This window comes from Mustelus asterias, unplaced genomic scaffold (genome assembly GCF_964213995.1).
Source record: "Mustelus asterias unplaced genomic scaffold, sMusAst1.hap1.1 HAP1_SCAFFOLD_1874, whole genome shotgun sequence".
Lineage (NCBI taxonomy): Eukaryota > Metazoa > Chordata > Chondrichthyes > Carcharhiniformes > Triakidae > Mustelus > Mustelus asterias.
Window position 1 is genome coordinate 36,789 of NW_027591819.1, and position 19,007 is coordinate 55,795.

Here is a 19,007-nt window from a genome sequence, read left to right on the forward strand (position 1 = left end):
TGAAGAAATTCCTCCTCATATCAGAATTAAATAACCTCCCCGGTTGGCAGCGATTGTATCCCATGGTTTTAGACTAATCAACCTGGGGTAACACTTCAAGTGCATCGACCCTGTCACAATTCCAGAAGAATTGTGTTCAGTTTGAATGCGATCACCTCTTAATATTTCAAAACTCTGGGGATTACCATCCCAGTTTCCCCAACCTCTCCTCCTAAGACCACCCCAGGATTTAGCCTGGTGACCTCTCGTGTACTCCCTCTCTGACAAGTACACCCTTAGATAAGGAGACCCAAACTGAACCCAGCACTCCAGGTGAGGTCTCACCAAGGCCCTATACAAGTGCAGCAAGACTCTTCTCAAATCCCCCCCTTGCAATGAGGGCTAACGTACTTCCGAACTGCTTGCTTTCTTTCTTGCTAACTTTTCGTGACTCATTGTCACACAGTGACACACAGCTGGGTATGGGGCTCCTGCTTTGCCCAAGACCGCAAGAAACTACAAAAGGTTGTTGATGTAGCCCAATCCATCACGCAAACCAGCCTCCCGTCCATTGACTCTGTCTGCACTTCCCGCTGCCTCGGGAAAAGCAGCCAGCATAATCAAGGACCCCACGCACCCCGGACATTCTCTCTTCCACCTTCTTCCATCAGGAAAAAGATACAAAAGTCTGAGGTTAAGTACCGACCGACTCAAGAACAGCTTCTTCCCTGCTGCCGTCAGACCTTGGAATGGACTTACCTCGCATTAAGCTGATCTTTCTCTGCACCCTAGCTTAAAGTTAAAGTTCTATTTGTTAGTCACAAGTGAGGCTTACATTAACACTGCAATGAAGTTACTGTGAAATTCCCCTAGTTGCCACACTTCCGGTGCCTGTTTGGGTCAATGCACCGTAACCAGCATGTCTTCAGGCTGTGGGAGGAAACCGGAGGAAACCCACGCAGACACGAGGAGAACGTGCAGACTCCACACAGACAGTGACCCAAGCCGGGAATCGAACTCGGGTCCCTGGCGCTGTGAGGCAGCAGCGCTAACCACTGTGCCACCGTGCCACCCAGCTATGACTGTAGCACTATATTCTGCACTCTCTCCTTTCCTTCTCTATGAACAGTATGCTCTGTCTGTGTAGCGCACAAGATACAATGCTTTTTCCTGTATACTAATACATGTGACAAAGAATAAATCAAATCAAATCATTCGCAAGGATACACCATCACTTTGGACACTTGCTAACCAGGCACCATTTAAGAAAGAATCTGCCTTTCTCCCAAAGTTTTGTCTCCCAAAGTGATTTGCTTATTCACATTATATTCCATCTTCAATGGTCCAGCCCCTTCACTTAGCCTGTCCAAGGCTTCTTGAAACCTCCTTGCATCCTCCTCACAACTCGCATTCCCGCCAAGTTTGGTGTCATCAGCAACTTTGGAAATAAAGTATTTTGTCCCCATATCAAGGTTTTGCATCATTTAACTTCCTCTCGACCTTGAGGTTTACTTTGCGCAGCCAGAGGTAATGATGATGTGGCTGTTTTGATAACCTCCGCAGTAAAGGACAAAGAACAAAGAAAATTACAGCACAGGAACAGGCCCTTTGGCCCTCCAAGCCTGCACCGACCACGCTGCCCGACGGCACGGTGGCACAGTGGTTAGCAGTGCTGCTTCACAGCTCCAGGGACCTGGGTTCGATTCCCGGCTTGGGTCACTGTCTGTGTGGAGTTTGCACGTTCTCCCCGTGTCTGCGTGTGTTTCCTCCGGGTGCTCCGGTTTCCTCCCACAGTCCAAAGATGTGCAGGTTAGGTTGATTGGCCATACTAAAGTTGCCCCTTAGTGTCCTGGGATGCGTAGGTTAGAGGGATTAGCAGGTAAATATGTAGAGTTATAGGGGTAGGGCCTGGGTGGGATTGTGGTCGGTGCAGACTTGATGGGCCGAATGGCCTCTTTCTGTACTGTAGGGTTCCTATGATTGAACTAAAACCCCCTACCCTTCCGGGGACCATATCCCTCCATTCCCATCCTATTCATGTATTTGTCAAGATGCCCCTTAAAAGTCACTATCGTATCCGCTTCCACTACCTCTCCCAGCAGCGAGTTCCAGGCATCCACCACCCTCTGTGTAAAAAATGTGCCTCATACATCTCCTTTAAACCTTGCCCCTCGCCCCCTAGTAATTGGCTCTTCCACCCTGGGAAAAAGCTTCTGACTATCCACTCTGTCCATGCCTCTCATAATCTTGTAGACTTCTATCAGGTCTCCCCTCAACCTCCGTCGCTCCAGTGAGAACAAACCAAGTTTCTCCAACCTCTCCTCATAGCGAATGCCCTCCAGACCAGGCAACATCCTGGTAAATCTTTTCTGAACCTTCTCCAAAGCCTCCACATCCTTCTGGTAGTGTGGCGACCAGATTTGAACGCTATGTTCCAAGTGCGGCCTAACTAAGGTTCTATAAAGCTGCAACATGACTTGCCAATTTTTAAACTCAATGCCCCGGCCGATGAAGGCAAGCATGCCGTATGCCTTCTTGACTACCTTCTCCACCTGCGTTGCCACTTTCAGTGACCTGTATACCTGTACACCTAAGTCTATCAATACTCTTAAGAGTTCTGCCATTTACTGTATATTACCTATCTGTATTAGACTTTCCAAAATGTATTACCTCACATTTGTCCGGATTAAACTCCATCTGCCATCTCTCCGCCCAAGTTTCCAACTGATCTATATCCTGCTGTATCCTCTGATGGTCCTCATCGCTATCTGCAAATCCACCAACCTTTGTGTCGTCCGCAAACTTACTAATCAAATCAGTTACATTTTCCTCCAAATCATTTATATATATTACAAACAGCAAAGGTCCCAGCACTGATCCCTGAGGAACACCACTTGTCACAGCCCTCCATTCAGAAACGCACCCTTCCACCGCTCCCCTCTGTCTTCTGTGACCGAGCCAGTTCTGTATCCATCTCGCCAGCTCACCTCTGACCCCACTGTGGCTTGTATAGATTGTGAATAGCACTGATCCTTGTGGTACCCCTGGAGTAACAGCCTGCCATCCTGAGAATGATCTGGGTTCATTCCTAACGTCTGCTTTCGTTCTGTTAACCAATTCTCAAACCACACCAGTCTCTTGCCCTCAATCCTACGTCGTCTAATTTTATTTACTAACCTCCTGTGTGAGACCTTATCACAATCCAAATACACCACATCCACTGGTTCTCCTTTATCTACGCTCCAGGTAACATCCTCAAGTAACTTGCAATGGGTTTGTCAAACATGATTTCCCTTTCATAAAGCCATCTTGGCGCTGTTCAATTTTACCATTCTTGTCAAAACTTCCAGTTATATCATCCTCGATAATAGATTCTGACATTTTCCCTACACTCTACAGCGAAGAAAGCCCATCCTTTAATCTTCAACACTCACCAACAACCTGTCCTGGTCCCTCCACGCCGACACTATAGTTAAGAAAGCCCACTTTCTCAGGAGACTAAGGAAATTTGGCATGTCCACTACGACTCTCATCAATTTTTACAGATGCACCATAGAAAGCATTCTTTCTGGTTGTATCACAGCTTGGTCTGGGCTCCTGCTCTGCCCAAGGCCGCAAGAAACTACAAAGGTCGTGAATGTAGCCCAATCCATCACGCAAACCAGCCTCCCATCCATTGACTCTGTCTACACTTCCCGCTGCCTCGGGGAAAAGCAGCCGGCATAATCAAGGACCCCACGTACCCCGGACATTCTCTCTTCCACCTTCTTCCATCAGGAAAAAGATACAAAAGTCTGAGGTCACGGACCAACCGACTCAAGAACAGCTTCTTCCCTGCTGCCGTCAGACTTTTGGATGGACCTATCTCGCATTAAGTTGATCTTTCTCTACACCCTAGCTATGACTGTAACACTACATTCTGCACTCTCTCCTTTCCTTCTCTATGAACGGTATGCTTTGTCTGTATAGCGCACAAGAAACAATACTTTTCACTGTATCCAAATACATGTAACAATAATAAATCAAATCAAATCCTCGTGGTATTATCGCTAGACTATGAATCCCAAAACTCAGCCAATGTTCTGGGGGACCCAGGTTCGAATCCCGCCACGGCAGATGGTGGAATTTGAATTTAATAAAACATTAAGAATCTACTGATGACCATGAAACCATTGTTGATTGTTGTAAAAACCCATCTGGTTCACTGGTTTAGGGAAGGAAATCTGCTGTCCTTACCCGGTCTGGCCTACATGTGACTCCAGAGACACAGCCAATGTGGTTGACTCTCAACTGCCCTCTGAAATGACCGAGCGAGACACTCAGTTTTATCAGTGGTTCAAGAAGGCAGCTCACTACCGCCTGGGGGCGGGCTAGCTCTGGAATTCCCTCTCGAAGCCTCTCTGTTCATGCTCCCTCAGTGGCACAGTGGTTAGCACTGCTGCCTCACAGCGCCAGGGACCCGGGTTCAATTCCCGGTTCGGGTCACTGTCTGTGTGGAGTCTGCACATTCTCCCCATGTCTGCGCGGGTTTCCTCCGGGTGCTCCGGTTTCCTCCCACAGTCCAAAAGACATGCTGGTTAGGGTGTATTGGCCGTGCTAAATTCTCCCTCAGTGTTACCCGGACAGGCGCCGGATTGTGGCGATTAGGGGATTTTCACGGTAACTTCATTGCAGTATTAATGCAAACCTAACTTGTGACACTAATAAATAAACTTTAAAACTTTATAAATCTATTAACATTATAGATTATTTTATGAGTCACAAGTAAAGCTTACATTAACACTGCGATGAAGTTACTGTGAAAATCCCCTAGTCGCCACATAAGAACATAAGAACATAAGAAATAGGAGCAGGAGTAGGCCATCGAGCCCCTCGAGCCTGCCCCGCCATTCAATAAGATCATGGCTGATCTGACGTGGATCAGTACCACTTACCCGCCTGATCCCCATAACCCTTAATTCCCTTACCGCTCAGGAATCCATCCATCCGCGCTTTAAACATATTCAGCGAGGTAGCCTCCACCACCTCAGTGGGCAGAGAATTCCAGAGATTCACCACCCTCTGGGAGAAGAAGTTCCTCCTCAACTCTGTCTTAAACTGACCCCCCTTTATTTTGAGGCTGTGTCCTCTAGTTTTAACTTCCTTATTAAGTGGAAAGAATCTCTCCGCCTCCACCCTATCCAGCCCCCGCATTATCTTATAAGTCTCCATAAGATCCCCCCTCATCCTTCTAAACTCCAACGAGTACAAACCCAATCTCCTCAGCCTCTCCTCATAATCCAAACCCCTCATCTCCGGTATCAACCTGGTGAACCTTCTCTGCACTCCCTCCAATGCCAATATATCCTTCCTCATATAAGGGGACCAATACTGCACACAGTATTCCAGCTGCGGCCTCACCAATGCCCTGTACAGGTGCATCAAGACATCCCTGCTTTTATATTCTATCCCCCTCGCAATATAGGCCAACATCCCATTTGCCTTCTTGATCACCTGTTGTACCTGCAGACTGGGCTTTTGTGTCTCATGCACAAGGACCCCCAGGTCCCTTTGCACGGTAGCATGTTTTAATTTGTTTCCATTGAGATAGTAATCCCATTTGTTATTATTTCCTCCAAAGTGTATAACCTCGCATTTATCAACGTTATACTCCATTTGCCATATCCTCGCCCACTCACTCAGCCTGTCCAAATCTCTCTGCAGATCTTCTCCGTCCTCCACACGATTCACTTTTCCACTTATCTTTGTGTCGTCTGCAAACTTCGTTACCCTACACTCCGTCCCCTCCTCCAGATCATCTATATAAATGGTAAACAGTTGCGGCCCGAGTACCGATCCCTGCGGCACGCCACTAGTTACCTTCCTCCAACCGGAAAAACACCCATTTATTCCGACTCTTTGCTTCCTGTCGGATAGCCAGTCCCCAATCCACTTTAACACACTACCCCCAACTCCGTGTGCCCTAATCTTCTTCAGCAGCCTTTTATGGGGCACCTTATCAAACGCCTTTTGGAAATCCAAAAACACCGCATCCACCGGTTCTCCTCCATCAACCGCCCTCGTCACATCTTCATAAAAATCCAACATGTTCGTCAAGCACGACTTTCCCCTCATGAATCCATGCTGCGTCTGATTGATCGAACCATTTCTATCCAGATGCCCTGCTATCTCCTCTTTAATAATGGATTCCAGCATTTTCCCTACTACAGACGTTAAGCTGACCGGCCTATAGTTACCCGCCTTTTGTCTCCTTCCTTTTTTAAACAGCGGCGTAACATTAGCCGTTTTCCAATCAACCGGCACTACCCCAGAATGCAACGAGTTTTGATAAATAATCACTAACGCATCCACTATTACCTCTGACATTTCTTTCAATACCCTGGGATGCATTCCATCCGGACCCGGGGACTTGTCCACCTTCAGTCCCATTAGTCTACCCAGCACTGCCTCTCTGGTAACATTAATCGTATTAAGTATTTCTCCTGCTGCCAACCCTCTATCGTTAATATTTGGCAAACTATTTGTGTCCTCCACCGTGAAGACCGACACAAAAAACTTATTTAAAGACTCAGCCATATCCTCATTTCCCACTATTAACTCCCCCCTCTCGTCCTCCAAGGGTCCAACATTCACTCTAGCCACTCTATTCCTTTTTATATATTTATAAAAACTTTTACTATCATTTTTTATATTAATTGCTAGCCTAGCTTCATAGTCTATCCTTCCTTTCTTTATCGCTTTCTTAGTCTCTCTTTGTTGTTTCTTAAATTTTTCCCAATCACTTGTTTCTCCACTATTTTTGGCCACTCTGTACGCAGCTGTTTTTATTTTAATACTCTCCTTTATTTCCTTCGTTATCCACGGCTGGTTCTCCCTTTTCTTACAATCCTTGTTTTTTGCTGGAATATATTTTTGCTGAGAACTGAAAAGGATCTCCTTAAAAATCCTCCACTGTTCCTCAGCTATCCTACCTGCCAGCCTGCTCTCCCAGTCTACCTTAGCCAATTCATCCCTCATCCTATCATATTTCCCTCTGTTCAAACAGAGGACACTGGTTTGAGACCAAACTTTCTCCTCTTCCATCTGAATCAGAAATTCGACCATATTGTGGTCACTAGACCCAAGAGGGTCCTTCACAATAAGATCCTTAATTCTACCTACCTCGTTACACAATACCAGATCCAAAATAGCTCGTTCCCTCGTCGGTTCCGTAACATGCTGTTCAAGGAAACTATCCCGACAGCATTCTAAGAACTCTTCCTCCATTCCACCCTTACCGACTTGAGTCTGCCAGTCAATGTGCATGTTGAAGTCCCCCATGATTATTGCCGTTCCGTTTTTACACGCATCCCTTATCTGCTTGTTTACAGCCCTCCCTACCTCAACATTATTATTTGGGGGCCTATATACCACACCTACTAGTGTCTTTCTCCCTCTACTATTCCTCATCTCTACCCATAATGATTCCACGTTTTGTTCCTCAGAGCCTATGTCATCCCTCAGTACTACCCTGATATTATCTCTTATTAATAGTGCGACCCCACCACCTTTTCCTTCCTGTCTATTCTTCCTAAACGCCTGATACCCCTGGATATTCATCTCCCAGTCCTGGTCACCTTTCAGCCACGTTTCTGTAATGGCCACTAGATCGTACCCACTTGTGCTGATTTGCACCATCAACTCATTCACCTTGTTCCGAATGCTTCGTGCATTCAGGCAAAGTGTCCTTATTCCAGCTTTTATCTGGACCCGCTTTGATGAGTCGCGAACACCGTCTCCCTCTACTCCCTTATCTACCTTCATTTACTTGCACCCTCTCCTCTACCATTAATTTTGTAATTCCCCTTACCCCTGCATCCTCCCCCCCATCAATTAGTTCCTTGATCCTAGTCAACTCTTCTAGCTCCCCTCCCCCCAACCTATCTAGTTTAAATTCTCCCCAGTAGCCTTAGCCAACCTACCGGCCAGGATATTGGTCCCCGTGTGATTCAAGTTCCACCCGTTTTTTGTATACAGATCACCCCTGCCCCTAAAGAGGTCCCAATGGTCCAGGAACCTGAATCCCTGCCCCCTGCACCAGTCCCTCAGCCACACATTCATCCTCCACCTCACTCCATTCCTGCCCTCACCTTCCCGTGGCACAGGCAATAATCCTGAGATTACTACCTTTGCTTTCCTCTTTCTCAGCTGTCTCCCTAATTCCCTGTACTCCCTTTTCATGACCCCTTCTCCCTTCCTACCCACATCAGCGGTACCAATATGTACCGCTACCTCAGGCTCCTCTCCCTCCCACCTCAGGATTTCCGGGACGCGACTAGCGACATCCTGGATCCCGGCCCCAGGGAGGCAGACCACCATGCGAGAATCCCGCCTACCTCCGCAGAAACGCCTGTCTGTCCCCTTCACCATCGAGTCCCCGATTAATACCGCCTTCCTCCTCTTTTCCTTAGCCCTCTGAGTTACAGGGCTGGACTCCACTGCGGAGACACGGCCACTGCTGCTTCCCCCAGGCGGGCTGTCCCCCCCAGCAGTACTCAAGCAGGAGTACTTGTTGTGCAGGGGCAAATCCACCGGGGTGCTCTCAACCACCCTAGCCTTACCCTTCCTGGCCGTCACCCACTTGGCCTCTTCCCGTGGCCCTGGTGTGACCACCTGATGATAGCTCTTGTCTATCACCTCCTCATTCTCCCTCATCAGCCTAAGATCCTCGAGTTGTAGTTCCAGCTCCCTAACACGGTCTCTCAGGAACCGCAGCTCGACACACCCCTCACAGATGTGGATGTCCGGGAGGCCAGATGCCTCCAGGACCTCCCACATCCTACACTGGGAACAACACATTGGTTTCACACTCATACTGGACACTTTATGTCAAGTAAGACAGTGAAAAGTTAATAAGAGTGTAAGGAAACAAAAACTCACCCCTGCTCGTCCAAGCCCTGTGAGCCACACTCCTGTTAGGGTAACACTGAGGGAGAATTTAGCACGGCCAATGCACCCTAACCAGCACGTCTTTCGGACTGTGGGAGGAAACCGGAGCACCCGGAGGAAACCCACGCAGACACGGGGAGAGCGTGCAGACTCCACACAGAGAGTGACCCAAGCCGGGAATCGAACCCGGGTCCCTGGCGCTGTGAGGCCGCCCCTTCTTCTCCTGTGTGAGGGGGTCCTAAAAACTGACCAATTGGCCACCTGCCCCTAATATGTCTGTACGTGGCTCGCGGTCAAATATTGGTTTAATGTGAGTCATCTTTCCCAAATTACAGGCGCTATATAAATACACATTGTTCTCCCACAGTGTGAGTCAGTGAATTGTGAAAAGCTGGCAGAAGAATGGCAATCGGATGTGAGTAATTGAGTGTGGGGGAGGTTCCTTTGATATCACGGAGATAAACAGGCAAGATTTAACTTTAATTAAATTATTATCTCAGATCTGTGCAATTCAGTGTGACAAAGACATTAACACAAATGAGAGCGAATCAATCCAGATTATCGTCAGGCCCTTCGGAAAGGTTATTGCAATGAGGGAGCATTCGAATCCAAATCTCTCCATCCCGTCTGTTAACTCTTTCAGCAATCTTCTGTATGCAAACACTGACTCGCACTGGGGTACGGGTCCCACACACACTGAGTCTCACTGGGGTACGGGTTCCACACACACAGACTCTCACTGGGGTACGGGTTCCACACACACTGACTCTCACTGGGGTACGGGTTCCACACACACTGACTCTCACTGGGGTACGGGTCCCACACACACTGACTCTCACTGGGGTACGGGATCCACACACACACTGACTCTCACTGGGGTACGGGATCCACACACACACTGACTCTCACAGGGGTACGGGTCCCACACACACTGACTCTCACTGGGGTACGGGATCCACACACACACTGACTCTCACTGGGGTACGGGTCCCACACACACTGACTCTCACTGGGGTACGGGATCCACACACACACTGACTCTCACTGGGGTACGGGTCCCACACACACTGACTCTCACTGGGGTACGGGTCCCACACACACTGACTCTCACTGGGGTACGGGTTCCACACACACTGACTCTCACTGGGGTACGGTTCCCACACACACTGACTCTCACTGGGGTACGGGTTCCACACACACTGACTCTCACTGGGGTACGGGTTCCACACACACTGACTCTCACTGGGGTATGGGTCACACACACACTGGCTCTCACTGGGGTATGGGTCCCACACACACTGACTCTCACTGGGGTACGGGTCCCACACACACTGACACTCACTGGGGTATGGGTTCCACACACACACTGACTCTCACTGGGGTACGGGTTCCACACACACACTGACTCTCACTGGGGTACGGGTTCCACACACACTGACTCTCACTGGGGTACGGGTCCCACACACACTGACCCTCACTGGGGTACGGGTTCCACACACACACTGACTCTCACTGGGGTACGGGTCCCACACACACTGACTCTCACTCGGGTACGGGTTCCACACACACTGGCTCTCACTGGGGTACGGGTCCCACACACACTGACTCTCACTGGGGTACGGGTTCCACACACACTGACCCTCACTGGGGTACGGGTCCCACACACACTGACTCTCACTGGGGTACGGGTTCCACACACACTGACTCTCACTGGGGTACGGGTTCCACACACACTGACTCTCACTGGGGTACGGGTCCCACACACACTGACCCTCACTGGGGTACGGGTCCCACACACACTGACTCTCACTGGGGTACGGGTCCCACACACACTGACTCTCACTGGGGTACGGGTCCCACACACACTTGTATTTTGATGCGATGTTTGATGTCCACAGAATCATAGAATCTGTTCAGTTTAGGAGAGGCCACTCAGCCCATCGAGCTAGCACTGACCCTCTGAAACATCTTTTCACCCAGGCTCTCCCCTCTGCCCTATTCCCAGAGCTCTGCACTTTTACAATGGCCAATCCATCTCACCAGCACGTCTTTCAGACTGTGGGAGGAAACCGGAGCACCCGGAGGAAACCCACCCCAACACGGGGGGAGAATGTGCAGACTCCACACAGACAGCGACCCAAGCCGGGAATCGAACCCGGGTCCCTGGCGCTGTGAGGCAGCAGTGCTAACCACTGTGTCACCGTGCCGCCCGCAGTAAGCTGACATTTTCAGCACATCTTCTGGCATTCCCCCCTCTCCCCGCCGATTCAGCCCCACCCTCTCCCCCCCCCCCCCCCCCCCCCCCATCTCCCCCACCTCTCTAGTTGGGCTAGTGACCATCGTTGGAGCTTCTGGAATAGCGAGGGTGGGAATGAAATAGTTCTGGGATCCTCCCTTTTTCATTGTTCCCCACTGGATAGCCTTTGTGTGGGAGTTGGGGCAGAATGGGGTAGAGTTGTGACGCCTCCGTAGTTGAAAAGCTGCTTGAATGCTGTCTGAGGGTGAAAGACCATTCATCAAGGCCAGTTCCTGCTCGTCTTTGGACACTAAGGGGCAATTTAGCTTGGCCAATCCACCTAACCCGCACATCTTTGGACACTAAGGGGCAATTTAGCATGGCCAATCCATCTAACTTGCACATCTTTGGACACTAAGGGGCAATTTAGCATGGCCAATCCACCTAACCTGCACATCTTTGCATACTAATGTGCAATTTAGCATGGCCAATCCACCTGACCTGCACATCTTTGGACACTAAAGGGCAATTTAGCATGGCCAATCCACCTAACCTGCACATCTTTGGACACTAAGGGACAATTTAGCATGGCCAATCCACCTAACCTGCACATCTTTGCATACTAAGGGGCAATTTAGCATGGCCAATCCACCTAACCTGCACATCTTTGCATACTAAGGGGCAATTTAGCACGGCCAATCCACCTAACCTGCACATCTTTGGACACTAAGGGGCAATTTAGCATGGCCAATCCACCTAACCTGCACATCTTTGGACACTAAGGGGCAATTTAGCATGGCCAATCCACCTAACCTGCACATCTTTGGAGTGTGGAAGGAAACCGGAGCACCCAGAGGAAACCCACGCAGACAGGGGGAGAATGTGCAGACTCCGCACAGACAGTGACCCAAACCGGGAATCGAACCCGGGTCCCTGGAGCTGTGAGGCAGCAGCGCTAACCCACTGTGCCACTGTGCCGCTCGCAGGTCAATGGGTGTGGGGTTGTGGGGGGTGGTGGGGAGTTGTGGGGGCGGGGTGGGGCAGCATAGTCCCCGGAATGAAAGACTTGAATTATGAGGAGCGTTTGAGGACTCTGGGTCTGTACTCGATGGAGTTTAGAAGGAAGAGGGGGGGATCTCATTGAAACTTACAGAATCCTGAAAGACCCGGATAGAGTGGGTGTGGGGAAGATGTTTCCATTAGTCGGAGAGACTGGGATCCGAGGCACAGCCTCAGAGTAAAGGGACGGCCCTTTAGAACCGAGATGAGGAGGAATTTCTTCAGCCGGAGGGTGGTGAATCTGTGGAATTCACTGCCACAGAGGAGGCCGGGTCATTGAGTGTCTTTAAGATAGAGATGGATAGGTTCTTGATTGGTAAGGGGGGATCAAAATTTACAGGGAAAAGCCAGGACAATGGGGTTGATCAGCCACGATCGAATGGCGGGGCAGACTCGATGGACCGAGTGGCCTAATTCTGCTCCTATATCTTATGGTCTTCTCAAGAGTGGATTGGAGGGGCGGGGTGAAAGATGGGAGAGATTGAGGATATTCAAAGGGGGAGGCTGGATTCAAACAACGCCTAAAGGGTTAACTGGCAGCCCAGACAGACAGAGAGAGAGAGTGGAGTAGGGACAAGGAAATTAGAGCAGAGATAAACAGCAGGAGTTACAGTGAGGGAGGCGGGGGGGAGCTGAGTGGATGAGAAATAGGAGCCTTTATTCAGAAAAGCGTGGTGATGTTCCCTGCAGCCTGACCCTAATCAGGCAGGATTGTTGTTGGAGAATGAAAGGGGGAGTGTGCTGGGGGAAGAGGGGTGACCATGCTCCCTCCCCACAGATGGTGTCGCTGCAACTGCGTCAGCGCAGCTGGGGAACCTTCGTCACTAGTCCATTGGGCAGATGGTGGTGTCACTGTGAGGTGCACAGATGCATGGCAGGATCCCAGAATCTTTCTTAACCCCTTGTCGTTCATGAGTTCAGAAGATATAGGAGCAGAATGAGGCCATTCAGCCCATCGAGTCCACTCCGCCATGGCTGATACGCTCCTCATCCCCATTTTCCTGCCTTCTCCCCATAACCCTTCAACCCCATTACCAATTAAAAATCTGTCTCACTCCTCCTTAAATGTACTCTCTGTCCCAGCATCCACGCACTTTGGGGGAGCGAATTTCACAGATTCACAACCCTTTGGGAGAAGTTGTTTCTCCTCCAACTCTGTTTTAAATTTTCTGCCCCTTATCTTAAGGTTGAGGGGGTGACCTGATAGAGGTTTACAAGGTTATGAGAGGCATGGACAGAGTGGATAGCCCGATGCTCTTTCCTAGGGTAGAAGAGTCAAGTACTCTCAGAGGCTTTTTCCCAGGGCTGAAATGGCTGCTAAGAGAGAACACAGGTTTAGGGTGCTGGGGGGTAGGTACAGAGGAGATGTCAGGGGTAAGTTTTTCACTCAGAGGGTGGTGGGTGAGTGGAATCGGCTGCCGTCAGTGGTGGTGGAGGCAAACTCGATAGGGTCTTTTAAGAGACTTCTGGATGAGTACATGGGACTTAATAGGATTGAGGGTTATAGATAAGCCTATATATAGGCCTAGGTAGGTAGGGACATGACCGGCGCAACTTGTGGGCCGAAGGGCCTGTTTGTGCTGTAGTTTTTCTATGTTCTACTCGGGGAATAGGTTTAAGGTGCGTGGGGAATAGTTTAGAGGAGATGTGCGAGGTAAGTTTTTTACACAGTGGGTGGTGAATGTCTGGAATGCGCTGCCCGGGGAGGTGTTGGGAGCAGGTACGAAAGCGGCATTTAAGGGGTAACGAGACAAATACATGAATAGGATGGGAATGGAAAGATACGGACTCCGTAAGTGCATACGGTTTTAGTTTAGGCAGGCATCATGATCGGCGCAGGCTTGGAGGGCCGAAGGGCCTGTTCCTGTGCTGTACTGTTCTTTGTTCTCTGACTATGACCCCTCGTCCGAGAATGTCCCACAAGAGGAAGCATCCGCTCCACGTCTACTTTATCCACACCTTTCATCATCTTGTATACCTCAATTTGACCTCCCCTCATTCGATTGAGGGATACAAGTTAGCAAGGAATGAGCTGAAAAAGGGGCTTAGGAGAGCTAGGAGGGGACATGAGAAATCCTTGGCGGGTCGGATCAAGGAAAACCCCAAGGCTTTTTACTCTTATGTGAGGAATAAAAGAATGACCAGGGTGAGGTTAGGGCCGGTCAAGGACAGTAGTGGGAACTTGTGTATGGAGTCAGTAGAGATAGGCGAGGTGATGAATGAATACTTTTCTTCAGTGTTCACCAAGGAGAGGGACCATGTTTTTGAGGAAGAGAAGGTGTTACAGGCTAATAGGCTGGAGGAAATAGATGTTCGGAGGGAGGATGTCCTGGCAGTTTTGAATAAACTGAAGGTCGATAAGTCCCCTGGGCCTGATGAAATATATCCTAGGATTCTTTGGGAGGCAAGGGATGAGATTGCAGAGCCTTTGGCTTTGATCTTTGGGTCCTCACTGTCCACGGGGATGGTGCCAGAGGACTGGAGAGTGGCGAATGTTGTTCCTCTGTTTAAGAAAGGGAATAGAAATGACCCTGGTAATTATAGACCGGTTAGTCTTACTTCGGTGGTTGGTAAATTGATGGAAAAGGTCCTTAGAGATGGGATTTACGACCATTTAGAAAGATGCGGATTAATCTGGGATAGTCAGCACGGATTCGTGAAGGGCAAGTCGTGCCTCACAAATTTGATTGAATTTTTTGAGGAGGTAACTAAGTGTGTTGATGAAGGTAGGGCAGTTGGTGTCATAAGACATGAGTAATATCCCAACAATTCAGGAAAGTCAGGGGGCAGAGTTGAATATGGTTGCCATCACAAAGGAGAAAGTGCTAGAGAAACTAAAAGGTCTGAAAATTGATAGATCTCCGGGCCCAGATGGGCTACATCCTAGAGTTCTAAAGGAGATAGCTGAAGAAATAGTGGAGGCGTTAGTTATGATCTTTCAAAAGTCACTGGAGTCAGGGAAAGTCCCAGAGGATTGGAAAATCGCTGTTGTAACCCCACTGTTCAAGAAGGGAACAAGAAAAAAGATGGAAAATTATAGGCCAATTAGCCTAACCTCAGTTGTTGGCAAAATTCTAGAATCCATCGTTAAGGATGAGATTTCTAAATTCTTGGAAGTGCAGGGTCGGATTAAGACAAGTCAGCATGGATTTAGTAAGGGGAGGTCGTGCCTGACAAACCTGTTAGAGTTCTTTGAAGAGATAACAAATAGGTTAGACCAAGGAGAGCCAATGGATGTTATCTATCTTGACTTCCAAAAGGCCTTTGACAAGGTGCCTCACGGGAGACTGCTGAGTAAAATAAGGGCCCATGGTATTCGAGGCAAGGTACTAACATGGATTGACGATTGGCTGTCAGACAGAAGGCAGAGAGTTGGGATAAAAGGTTCTTTCTCAGAATGGCAACCGGTGACAAGTGGTGTCCCGCAGGGTTCAGTGTTGGGGCCACAGCTGTTCTCTTTATATATTAACGATCTAGATGACGGGACTGGGAGCATTCTGGCCAAGTTTGCCGATGATACAAAGATAGGTGGAGGGGCAGGTAGTATTGAGGAGGTGGGGAGGCTGCAGAAAGATTTAGACAGTTTAGGAGAGTGGTCCAAGAAGTGGCTGATGAAATTCAACGTGGGCAAGTGCGAGGTCGTACACTTTGGAAAAAAGAATAGAGGCATGGACTATTTTCTAAACGGTGACAAAATTCATAATGCTAAAGTGCAAAGGGACTTGGGAGTCCTAGTCCAGGATTCTCTAAAGGTAAACTTGCAGGTTGAGTCCGTAATTAAGAAAGCAAATGTAATGTTGTCATTTATCTCAAGAGGCTTGGAATACAAAAGCAGGGATGTACTTCTGAGGCTTTATAAAGCACTGGTTAGGCCCCATTTGGAGTACTGTGAGCAATTTTGGGCCCCACACCTCAGGAAGGACATACTGGCACTGGAGCGGGTCCAGCGGAGATTCACACGGATGATCCCAGGAATGGTAGGCCTGACATACGATGAACGTCTGAGGATCGTGGGATTATATTCATTGGAGTTTAGGAGGTTGAGGGGAGATCTGATAGAAACTTACAAGATAATGAACGGCTTAGATAGGATGGACGTAGGGAAGTTGTTTCCATTAACAGGGGAGACTAGGACGCGGGGGCACAGCCTTAGAATAAAAGGGAGTCACTTTAGAACAGAGATGAGGAGAAATTTCTTCAGCCAGAGAGTGGTGGGTCTGTGGAATTCATTGCCACAGAGGGCTGTGGAGGCCGAGACGTTGAGCGTCTTCAAGACAGAAATTGATAAATTCTTGATTTCTCGAGGAATTAAGGGCTATGGGGAGAGAGCGGGTAAATGGAGTTGAAATCAACCATGATTGAATGGTGGAGTGGACTCGATGGGCCGAATGGCCTTACTTCCGCTCCTATGTCTTATGGTCTTATGGTCTTATATACATGGATTTTAGTAAGGCGTTTGATGAGGTCCCCCATGGTCGGCTTATGATAAAAGTAAGGAGGTGTGGGATAGAGGGAAAGTTGGTCGATTGGATAGGTAACTGGCTATCTGATCAAAGTAAGAAGTTTAACAACACCAGGTTAAAGTCCAACATAGTTATGTTATAAAGTCCAACTATAATCCAACATAGTTGGACTTTAACCTGGTGTTGTTAAACTTCTTACTGTGTTTACCCCAGTCCAACGCCGGCATCTCCACATCATATCTGATCGAAGACAGAGGGTGGTGGTGGATGGAAAATTTTCGGACTGGAGGCAGGTTGCTAGCGGAGTGCCACAGGAATCAGTGCTTGGTCCTCTGCTCTTTGTGATTTTTATTAATGACTTAGAGGAGGGGGCTGAAGGGTGGATCAGTAAATTTGCTGATGACACCAAGATTGGTGGAGTAGTGGATGAGGTGGAGGGCTGTTGTAGACTGCAAAGAGACATAGATAGGATGCAAAGCTGGTCTGAAAAATGGCAAATGGAGTTTAACCCTGATAAATGTGAGGTGATTCATTTTGGTAGAACTAATTTAAATGTGGATTACAGGGTCAAAGGTAGGGTTCTGAAGACTGTGGAGGAACAGAGAGATCTTGGGGTCCCTATCCACAGATCTCTAAAGGTTGCCACTCAAGTGGATAGAGCTGTGACGAAGGCCTATAGTGTGTTAGCTTTTATTAACAAGGGGTTGGAGTTTAAGAGCCGTGGGGTTATGCTGCAACTGTACAGGACCTTGGTGAGACCACATTTGGAATATTGTGTGCAGTTCTGGTCGCCTCACTATAAGAAGGATGTGGAAGCGCTGGAAAGAGTGCAGAGGAGATTTACCAGGATGCTGCCTGGTTTGGAGGGTAGGTCTTCTGAGGAAAGGTTGAGGGAGCTAGGGCTGTTCTCTCTGGAGCGGAGGAGGCTGAGGGGAGACTTAATAGAGGTTTATAAAATGATGAAGGGGATAGATAGAGTGAACGTTCAAAGACTATTTCCTCGGGTGGATGGAGCTATTACAAGGGGGCATAACTATAGGGTTCATGGTGGGAGATACAGGAAGGATATCAGAGGTAGGTTCTTTACGCAGAGAGTGGTTGGGGTGTGGAATGGACTGCCTGCAGTGATAGTGGAGTCAGACACTTTAGGAACATTTAAGCGGTTATTGGATAGGCACATGGAGCACACCAGGATGATAGGAAGTGGGATAGCTTGATCTTGGTTTCAGATAAAACTCGGCACAACATCGTGGGCCAAAGGGCCTGTTCTGTGCTGTACTGTTCTATGTTCTATGTTCTCAATTCCAGAGAGTATCGGCCTAAACTGTTCAATCTCTCTTCGTACGACAAACCCCTCATCTCTGGAATCAATCTCCTCTGAGGTTGTTAGACTGGGCAGCAGAGTGCGTACCGTGCAGAAGAGGCCATTCGGCCCATCGAGTCTACACTGGCCAAACCACACCAAATACGAAATCAGCACTAATCATACTTCCCAGCACTTACCCCGTAGCCATGAATGTTCTGACATTTCGAGTGTTCACCCATGTACCTTTTTGAAGGTTGTGAGGTCTTCCATCTCCTGCTACACTTCCAGGCAGCGCATTCCAGATTCCCACCATCCTCTGGGGAAAAAGACGTATCCTCCGATACCTTCTAAATTTCCTGCCCCTCCCCTTCATTGGCCTTCATTGCGAGAGATTTTGAGTGCAGGAGCAGGGATGTGTTGTTGCAATTATACAGGGCCTTGGTGAGGCCACACCGAGAGTATTGTGTGCAGATTTGGTCTCCTTTTCTGTGGAAGGATGTTCTTGCTCTGGAGGGAGTGAAGCGAAGGTTTACCAGGCTGATTCCGGGGATGGCGGGATTGGTGTATGAGGAGAGATTGATTTGGTTAGGATTTTTTCCCTGGAGTTCAGAAGAATGAGGGGGGATCTCATAGAGACTTATAAAATTCTAACAGGACTAGACAGGGTAGATGCAGGGAGGATGTTCCCGATGGTGGGGGGAGTCCAGAACCAGGGGTCACAGTCTGAGGATTCAGGGTAGACCATTTAGGACGGAGATGAGGAGACATTTCTTCACCCAGAGAGTGGTGAGCCTGTGGAATTCATAGAACATACATAGAAACCCTACAGTACAGAAAGAGGCCATTCGGCCCATCGAGTCTGCACCGACCACAATCCCACCCAGGCCCTACCGCCATACCCCTACATATTTTACCCGCTAATCCACGCATCCCAGGACACTAAGGGGCAATTTGAACATGGCCAATCAACCTAACCCGCACATCTTTGGACTGTGGGAGGAAACCAGAGCACCCGGAGGAAACCCACGCAGACACG